This window comes from Xylocopa sonorina, chromosome 10 (assembly GCF_050948175.1).
Source record: "Xylocopa sonorina isolate GNS202 chromosome 10, iyXylSono1_principal, whole genome shotgun sequence".
Taxonomy (NCBI): Eukaryota; Metazoa; Arthropoda; class Insecta; order Hymenoptera; family Apidae; genus Xylocopa; species Xylocopa sonorina.
The window spans coordinates 10,265,707-10,275,318 of record NC_135202.1 but is presented as its reverse complement, the minus strand read 5'-3'; positions in this window follow the sequence as shown (position 1 = coordinate 10,275,318).

Below are 9,612 nucleotides of genomic sequence, written 5' to 3'. Positions count from 1 at the left end.
GAGTAGAGGGGCGCGTAGGAAAATCGTTTGGAGGGAGAAAAGGCCAATATCGTCGCGCGTTGGGTATCCGGTGACTCTCTGGCGGAGGTAAATGGGCCAGGGCCGTCCTGGTGGTTGTCGTCCCGCGTGCTGGCTCTGCGGTCGGCTCGCGCAACACGAAATTCCCTGCTCGGCTGGCCAAGTAAACGGTCGCCTAGCCGCGGCGTAGACGAACGATATCGCGGCTTTATACCAGCCAGGATGCAATCATCATCGGGATGTGTTCGATGTGCATCGAAGGTCTGGCCGGGCAAGCGGCATAATGCCAACCAGTGGCATTTACGCCGGCGAGAGACCACCTTTGCCTCGACCGGTGCCTCTCTTTCTCCCCGTTTCCTTACCGTTCACCGTCTCTCTGTCACACGCGAACGTTCTCTGGCCCGCGAACGGCCGCCGTGCTCTTTCTTTTCCATCCCTCTTCGTTCGCTTACCAGCGGGACCCCGCGCTGCCCCCGTACCCTCAGTCGTTCTCTCGATCTTTTTCCTTCTTTCCCTCCGTTCGATCGTGGCCGAGGTGCACGAGCCAGCAGCTTCTTTAGCGTTCCATTACCACCGTCCAATGGAATGCATCTCTCGCAACACCTACGAGCACGGAATTCGCGGGATCGATGCTGCCTTTGGCTTCGATACCGTTTTCGGAGCAGGTTTCTCCCGGTCGCGCGATCCGAGTCCTCCTCGACGAGGAACAGCGACGGGTCGTCGATTGACAGGTTGCTCGAACGGACGAATATGCTCCGCGTCGGGTAGTCGAGTAGGAATTCCCTTCGATCGACGCACGTAAAATCCTCCTCTGCCTAATTGTACGCGATTCATCCGCGTAATCTCGCATCCCCCTACGAGTTTTCGTCTCTAATAAAATCCACGGAGCCGCGACGCTGCGGGCTGCCGCTCGAGATCCAACTGGACTGGTTCCACTTTCGGGGTAGGGGAAAATTTCGAAGGAATCTCGCCGTGTGCCGGCTAAGGTTCCAAAGGGAATAGAAAAAACCGGGGAAGAGGGAAACGGGGAGGAAAGGAAGCTCGCCTCCGTCTCGCTCGTTCACCAGGCCGCGTTTGTCCTCCTCCACGGTGGCTGTGGATGGTGAACACGCGTGGTGGTGCTGACCTATGGTGGCGGCGCGAAGTAGCGGTGTGTCGCGTAGAAAACGGTGCCAGAGTGGTGGTGGTGAGCGGCTCGCCTTGACGAGAAAATCACGTGGCCGCGGGAAATGACTTGTTATATAAACTAATGATTATCCCGGTACTTGTGCATTGCCGTGCGTCTAAACCAATGAGTCCGGCACAGGTTGACCGGCCCTCCGCCTCGCGAGTCTACACGGACACGTATCGACGGGCCTCGGGTAAGGTAAATGGTATGCGCGGGACCGCGAAGCCCGCGACCGGGACATAGAGCCGCGTGCCCCGCTCATTATCGCGGCAACTCATTTAACTTACAGCCGGCAGATAACACGCGAGATAACGGATAACGCCCCCGAGACGTCGGTCTAATAATAATATATGAGACAGGCCGGTGTTGCGGCCACCTCGAACCTTCCCGAGCAGGAAATCCAGCCAGCCAGATAAAAGCCCAAGGAGATCGAGATGTCACGTTGGAACGCGAGATTCATCGGCCTCCGCGCGAGCCAACTCGCTTCCTCGCGTTTACCGCCGGTACCAGTGGGATATTGCACCGATCGGGGGCAATCGGTCGTCGATTTTGCTTCGAAACAGGCGGCGGCTCTTCTTGGTCGGGGATTTCCGCCCTTCGAACTTCGTTCGCGACTCGAACGCGCACTGCGCGCGTCGACGGATCGAAAGATCATCGACGATTTCGAAACGATCAGGGGATAATCGACAGGACCTTCGTATTACCCTCCGCAGCGATAGTCTTCGATAAGGTATCCATTAAATATCGATCAAGCCGCGAATCAACCTCCATTACCCACGCAGCGTGCGTCATTAAAAATGGTAGCACGTCCGGTGTTGCACAACGGCACCGGCGTTCCTCGATACGCGGAAGGAAAGTACGAGCCGAACAATATCTCTCCGTTCACCGTGCGACTATCTGGGCCACGTGAAACGAGCCAGCCAGCGTAAGAGAGAAAGAGGGAGAGAGTGCGCGCGCGCGCGTGTGTGTGTCTGTCTCCCTGGGAAAAATTGGTATCCGCGGCTACGGAACGGTCGAGATATCGGGTAGGCCACGGAAGTAGGTCAACGTCGCGTGGGCAAGACGGAGAGGCAAGTTCAGGGGCGAACTGCACCGGAGCACACGGACTCTCCAGGTGGCTTAGGTTAGGCTCGCCTCTCTCGTTCCTTCTCCGACGCGGAAAGGAACGAGAACAGCCTCCCTCTCGAGGGAGGCGAAGCGGGCCCGATGAAACGGACGGAGACGGCGGAGGCGGTCTAACGGAGTTCTCTCCTTTGGTCCGGCTAGTCTTATTTTTCCCTTGGACCCCGTGCCGCGGTGTGGCCATTCGTTCCGTGTTCCTCCGTTACCCTCCCTCGCAACGTCCGCATCCGCGTGGAGGGAGAGTCCCTTCGCGTTCTCTCTTTCTCCTGGCCGCGTGCGTGCACCGTGATCTTGGCCTAGGTGAACCAGCCGCTTTCTCCGCGGGCCGTCGAAAAACTGGAAGGAGCGACGCCGCGTTTACGTTTTGGGGACGAACTTGGCCCAGAAACGGAGAGCCCCATCGGAAAGTGCAAGTGAAAGCTTCCTCGAGGGAACCACCGTTCGCTCTCTTCCTCCCCGGGACCAACTGAACCGTGGCTCTCGCGCTCGTTCGCCAACGTGCTCGCGCTTAGCCGTCCTACGAAGGTCGCAACACGATCGCGTTCCGTATCGAACCGAACGCAGCATTCCCGATTACTCACGAGGCTGGCTGGTATCCGTTCAGCCTCTTCCTGGTTCTGTTTCCACGAAATTCGGGGACTAAGCGGATCTCTCGCGGCGTCGACCTCGACGAATTGGTACCGAAGGTCGTATCGGTGCACGGTTCGCCAGGCTGGCTCCGCGACCAGTTCGCCGGAAGATATATTATGTCGATTAGCGATAAAGCCGCGGCGGTGCACACGGGCCGCGAGTCGACGTGGCAGACAACTAGGTTGCTGGGTAGGTGGGTGAAGTAGGTAGAAGAACGTAGGTAGCCGGTACCGCGTCACTTGTCTGTCCGTTCCTGTTGCCCCGAGTGGCTCGCCGCGTACGCCTCGCGGGACTTTTATCGTCCCGGACGTTTCGAAACCAGTCGAAACGTTACCGATAACGCCAACACGGTCTTGCGTGTCTTCGCCGGTGGTTCAGCCGATCTTATCAGGACGGTAACGACGTATTGGTCATATCGGGGAACATATGTCGGGCATGAAGTACGATCGGATGATCGTGGAGGGGTGATTCCACGTGGATATCACGCGTCCCTGAGGATACGCGATCGCTGCTCCAGCCAGGGCGTGGTTTCCTAGGCAGTTTTTGCCCGCCTAGAATGCACCAGACGGCCTTCGCTAGGATCAGGATATTCCGCTACCGTGCCTCGTTCCCTCGTCCCTGTTCTGCCGGTTCACCTCACCCACCCGGCGCACTCTTGACATCCCGCGACACCGCTCCCGCGGCGTTCCTAATTTTACGATCGACCCAGCGTCCGTCTCGCTACTTTCCCTTTTTATCGCGACGTTCCCCAATCGGGCAGCTGTATTTTTCGAAAGATTCCAACGTTCCTCCCGTGTCTACGATCTTCCTCGTATCCGAGGAAGAGACACGGCGACGGCGAACTCTGGGAAGCGACGTCCTTTTTTTTTTTTTTTCAACGCCACGTTCATTTTTCTTTTTTCTACTATTTTCCAGACAGACCAGCAACAACGTCACTGCCATCCGTGGAATCCGGATCGTAGCGCGATCGAAGCGAGCTAGCTACCGCGATCCACGCCCCTCGAGAGAAGCAAGGAACACAAGAATGGAAGCTTCGCACTGCCATGAACATCAGTCACCTAGTCGCTGCTGCTCTTCGCTCGCCCGTACCCGTCGAGCCGGCGAACGCCAGTAACTGGATGTCTTTTATAGAACCGTCGAACCTCTTCGTTTTTTTTTTCCCCCCTTTTTTTTGTTCCCCTCAATTTTTTTTTTCTCCACGATGGTCTGCAGGGTTGTACGTTTCGACGCGCGTTCGTTTAACTTTCCGCACCCCGACCCAGGGGGTGAACTCGAGATGTTACTATTTTTATTATTATTATTTTATTATTATTATTATTATTATTATTATTAATATTATTATTATTATTATTTTTATTTAAATCGTAATGTTAAGGGGGCACCGTTATAAATATATATATATATATATATAAAAATATGTATATGTATAAAAACGTAGGTGCGGACGAAGGATCCTAAAACACGATGACCGCGAACTTCCGCATCCCGTATCTCCAACTACCGCCTGGAAAATAGTTGTCGTTACTCTCCGATAGTTACTTGGTTACTGTAAATACACACCACGTATCTGTAGACGGGAACACACGCGTCCGCGCGGAGGCACACACAGGGCACATACAGGTCTACGAGTACCAGGACGTTGGATTTACTAAAACGCTCGCCAGGCCGTTCTTAAATGTAACCTGTAACCAGTCCCATTTCGAGCGGTCGATTTAAACGCGCGACCAGGCAGCTACGTCGAGGCAGCCCCGCGCGGCACCGGGCACGTTTTAGTAAATCGAACGGAGAGAATTTCGTTGAATTTCCGTATCGTACGCTGCCACCACCGCTATTACTACCCGCCACTATATCGCCGCCTGTTACACAGCAATTATCCGCTACCAGTATACTACCTATTTACCGATAAAGCCGTTACGAGGCGCGAACACGACCATTGCGAAAATGCACACACGTTTTGTACACCTATTCGCCCATCCGTTACCATACGCTCGACGATCGCGAGCACTCGCGTTTCTGGACCGCTGGTGACCTGGCCCCGGTTGATCGATCGATCGCGCGAACCTCGTCCCCGTACACCGTCCGCCGGGCGAAACCAAGAGAAAAAAAAAAGGAGAAAATGCCGCCTATCCGCGCTCCGTTCGATCCTTACACGACGCAACTATTCTTACACGTTTCTCTCTAGAATATATTTATTTTGAACCAAATAAGACTCCCTGTTGTCTCTTGTTCTACCTTCCATTCTCTAGCGAACGCGGGAGACCCTGCGGCGTCTAACGTTGCCCGAGGAGTTATCATCGGTGAACAGAGAGATCGTTATCGGATATCTCCGAGGACCACGGTCACCAGCGACTCGTACGGATCGGGAAACGTAACGAGACTCGACGCGAGAACGAGGAACGAGATGGAAAGCAGACGAGCGAGGGGGGTGGGTCGAAGAGAAGTTTCTTCGTCGGAGGATCTCGTCGATTCTTCAGTTTCGTTCAAGCTTCACGGAAGAGTGTTCGTTGACCCGGTCTCGTACTCGCGATCGCGCTACGTGCTCGTACGAGCCGCACGCGAGAGAGAATGCGCCTGAAAGCACGACGGCCTCCCAACAGGAGCGCGGTTTTCTCTCTTACCGTCTCTCCCGCCCCTCTCTTTCTCTTTCTCTCTCTCACTCCCTATCTCAATGGCCGTCAGGAAGCAGTTACCGTGCTGGCCCGTGCATTGTTACACATAACTTCTTTCCATCGTCGGCGTTGCGCGAGCAAGCGATTCGAACACCGCCGCGCACTTTGCATTCCACGCGTAGCGCGCGCCGCGCCGGGTTTTTCGCGGGACCGCGAGTTTTCCGCGCGCGGCCGCCCGTCCGACGCCTTCGTTCACCGTCCCGACCAGGACGTTCAGTTACCGTGGTCGTCCTCGCCGGGAGGACGACTTCCCCTGCCGGAAGAGAAGCATTTCCTCGATCGCGAAACCGATTCTTATCACGCGACGCCACTTCGCCTATCCAAATGTTCGAATGTTGTACGCGACACCTTCGTGAAATTGTATCCACCGCACGAAAAGAAAGAGAAAATGCTAGACAAAATTGTACCAGCGTTTCGTTTTTGTCGAGTCTTGTACGTCGAATACATACCGAAAAGTGCGACCACTTGAATCGTACCAACCGTAACGGCCTCTCGTCATTTTTAATATTACCACTAAGAGCCGTGCGCATCGTATCGCGTGTATCGCGATTAAACGTTACGTTCAATTGTTCAAGACGCTTGTTAACGATCTCTCTCTCTCTCTCTCTCTCTGTAGTTCTCCAGGACGGTGTGTTCCGCCCGTCCTCTTCCGCGCCGCGCGTCTCTTCCTGCTCCGTTCAGTACGGATCGCGATCCCGCGTTGCAAAACGGAGAAGCGAACCGAGAAGAGGCGGCAAACCGCGGAGAGGAAGACGGAGAGAGGAAGATCGAGGGGCTTGCGTTCTGTGTGGCTGCGGCGAGAGAAAGGGGATAGATGGCCGAATGCATCTGCGATGTATGTGCGTGTGAGAAAGAGAGAGAGAGGGAGACAGAGAGGAAGACAGTACAAATGCGCGTTCGTGAGAGAGAGAGAAAGAGAGAAAGAGAATCCGACTCGTTGCACGATAATGTTTTTATATATATATATTTATATATACATATGCACGCACATATATGAACAGAGTTATAAATTATATATATATATACAAATAAACGAATATATATTTTTGTATTTTTCTGTTCGGGATCGAATCGCGAGGAAGCTCCCCTGGGAGTTTCTTTCGATAACAATCTGCATGTCGATACGAGAGAATCGTGATTTGATTTCGTACAGGTATGTGGAAATTTTCAGTAAAAATTGAGCTGCAAAAGTAAGAAGGATTTTTCTCCACCAACGGTGGATTGTTTAATTAACCGTGACCTGATCGTGCCGCGCGTGACACGTTTAGAAAGTAATATTTCAGGAATCCGGAGTGGAAGTCAGCGCTAATTATTTGTAAAATGGAATTCGCGCGGGGTCGCCGTTGCCAGACGCGCGCAATTAAGGGTTAACGTGAGTCATCCGCGTGGAATCGTCGGGTACGCGATTCTGTCGCGCGTCGAGCGCGCGTGAACGCTCGCCAGCGTCTATCTCTCCTCGTCATGATCCTCGTGACCTTTCTGTGGAACGCAACGATCGATGGATCGATAAGTTTGTTACCGGAGGTTGCACTAGGAAGACCGTCCGTCTACCACCATTTTCACCTTGGATACATCGGATCGATCCTCCGTTTAATCGGACAAGGAATACGCGACACGGTCGACACCCTCGTCGACGCGCACCCCGCAAGCTACATCGCCACCCCCGTCGTCTGTCCGTGTTCGACGGGGACAAAATGGCGTGACGGTGTTCCACACTTTGTTCCTCTTTGTCTTCGCGTACAACAAACGGCAAGGGAGCAGAAAAGGAGAAAAGAAACGCGTTGGGGACCGATCGAGCGTGGTTGTTGCTTTCCTCTTTCCTCCTGCCACTTTTTTCTCCCCGAGACCGCTTCCTGCGCGCCTCTTGCTGGCCTTCGAGGTGGAAATATTTTCGCTGACCGCGCTCTATCGCGATTAAGTCATTTCTAAACGGGTCGCCTTTCTTCCTCTCCACGTTCACCGGAATCCTGTAAAAAAGAAGGAACTCGGTATCCCGCGAATTAATTCCCCGCTAACGATAAAGGCAATCCCAAGCACGAACTCTGTATTTCTACAGAATCTACCATTTGCATTTCGACGTGGATGAAGATGAAAATTAAAGTATTCGATCGCGAATATCTCGCCAGTAAACGGGCGAGCGGTAAAAAGCTGAAAAACATCCGAGAAAAGGGGTGATCGTTTCGTCGGGCTGAGAGGTGCCGGGGTGCAAAAAAGGCGTCTGAAAAAAGGCAGCCGTATCGGCGGGAATAATCGCGAGAGATCTCGAGCACGTGGCGGCGGGCCAGGCCGCCCGTGGGCCACCCTCGATGCCCGATAAAATCGCGCGGAGGCGCGAAGGGGGTAATTTTTGCCGGGACCGCGACTAATCGCGGGGGATCGCCGATCGCGGACGCGCAACCGTGCCACGTGCCACGCACTCTCTTCTCTCTTTTGTTTTTGCAGACCTCCAGGCGACTCGGCACTAGGTTACTGGGTTCTCTTCTCGGGTTGCCTCCTTCCCCCTTCGTCCTGCCACGGATCCCCCACCATCACCACCAGGCCAACTCACGGCTCTCTTTCCCTCGACCCTGACGCGGTGGACGCGGCGGACCGAGGTACGTACCCCGGACATGGGAGACGCACCTTTGCCCGCGCTGACATAACGTATCGGGTTATTTCTGTCGGCTGATCCTTGAAACGGCTCTCACCCGTCTTTGGAACAATTTTCCAACCTTTCCTTCGTCTACGATCGTTCGTACTCGATTGATAGCGATACGCGATCGGGTGACGAGGTTTGGCTGGTAGACGAAGGGTGGTCGCTATCTCTTTGGCTAGAGGAATACTTTTTCAGGAAGCAGGAATTTGATCGAACTCGAAGCCAAACGATATATAATAGACGCGTTGGTTGTTCAAACTGGCTATCTTATTTATTGTCTCGACGCATAGGAAAGAAACGGAACAGCATTCTAACGAGCAAAGTCGAGGCCGGGGCCTTGACTTCCGGCAAGAAACGAACGGCTTTTTTCCGAGCAAACGATTCAGGAACTGAATTTTCTTGCGGCGCGTTCACTCGCGAAACAGCGAGAAGAAAAATCGCGCAACCTTTGCGAGGCCATGCGCCTTCACAGTCAATGTCGAACGGGCCGGACACCGAGGCGGTAAATTTTCCACGAACGGCCTCGTTTCACGGTTACGAACGTCCGCTTTGCGTACGCCACGAACGGAAAGAGAGGGCCTTGCGAGCCGCCGGGGAGGCGTTATTTTTAACGGTCTCAGGTAGGGTCGAATTTTTCGCGATCCCGTTAGGGGACCGTGTTCCGGAGAAAAAAGAGAGGAATCGGTGACCTCGAGGGGCGCAGCGAGGTGCACCGTAAACGCATAAATACGGAAGAGAAAAGGCCGTGGAAATTTGCAAAACGGCGCCAGAATTACGGTCCGCGACCTTGCGCAGTGCGCACCAGCCTGGACCGTTCGATTTTTCACCACCTGATCGTTCTTTCTTCGAGAGAAGATAATTTTATTATCTTCAGCAGAGCAGCTATGCGATCTTGCGTTGCATTTTGCGAATAATCGACTTTCGACGCTTAGGTATTCCGCGGCGGGACCAGTTCTCCTCGTTAGCCACCGGAACAAGGCGATAAAACGAGAAGAAGGATCGGTCGCTTGTAAACAACTGGGATTCCGCTGTCCCCTGAGCTTGGTGCCGTTGATATATGAAGCTGATACGATTATCCACGGTTACAGCGACATAAATTAGCACTCGGTGCCATTTCAGGGTGAGAACAGTGCGATAATTCAAAACGTCGATTGAAAAACGCTTTCTAGCCTTGCTAAAAATTACCACCGTCGATTCTCGACTCGGTTTTCTACCTGTAAATATAACAGCGGGGCGCAGTTGAGCGGTGACCCTGATACGCGCCCGAAAAATAGTCCATCCGATTCGCAGGCATCGTTTGCCCGCTGTTCCGCATCCCTCGTGAAAGGTGGAAAATTTCTCGAGAAGAAAAAAGGTTCTAAACGCGAACC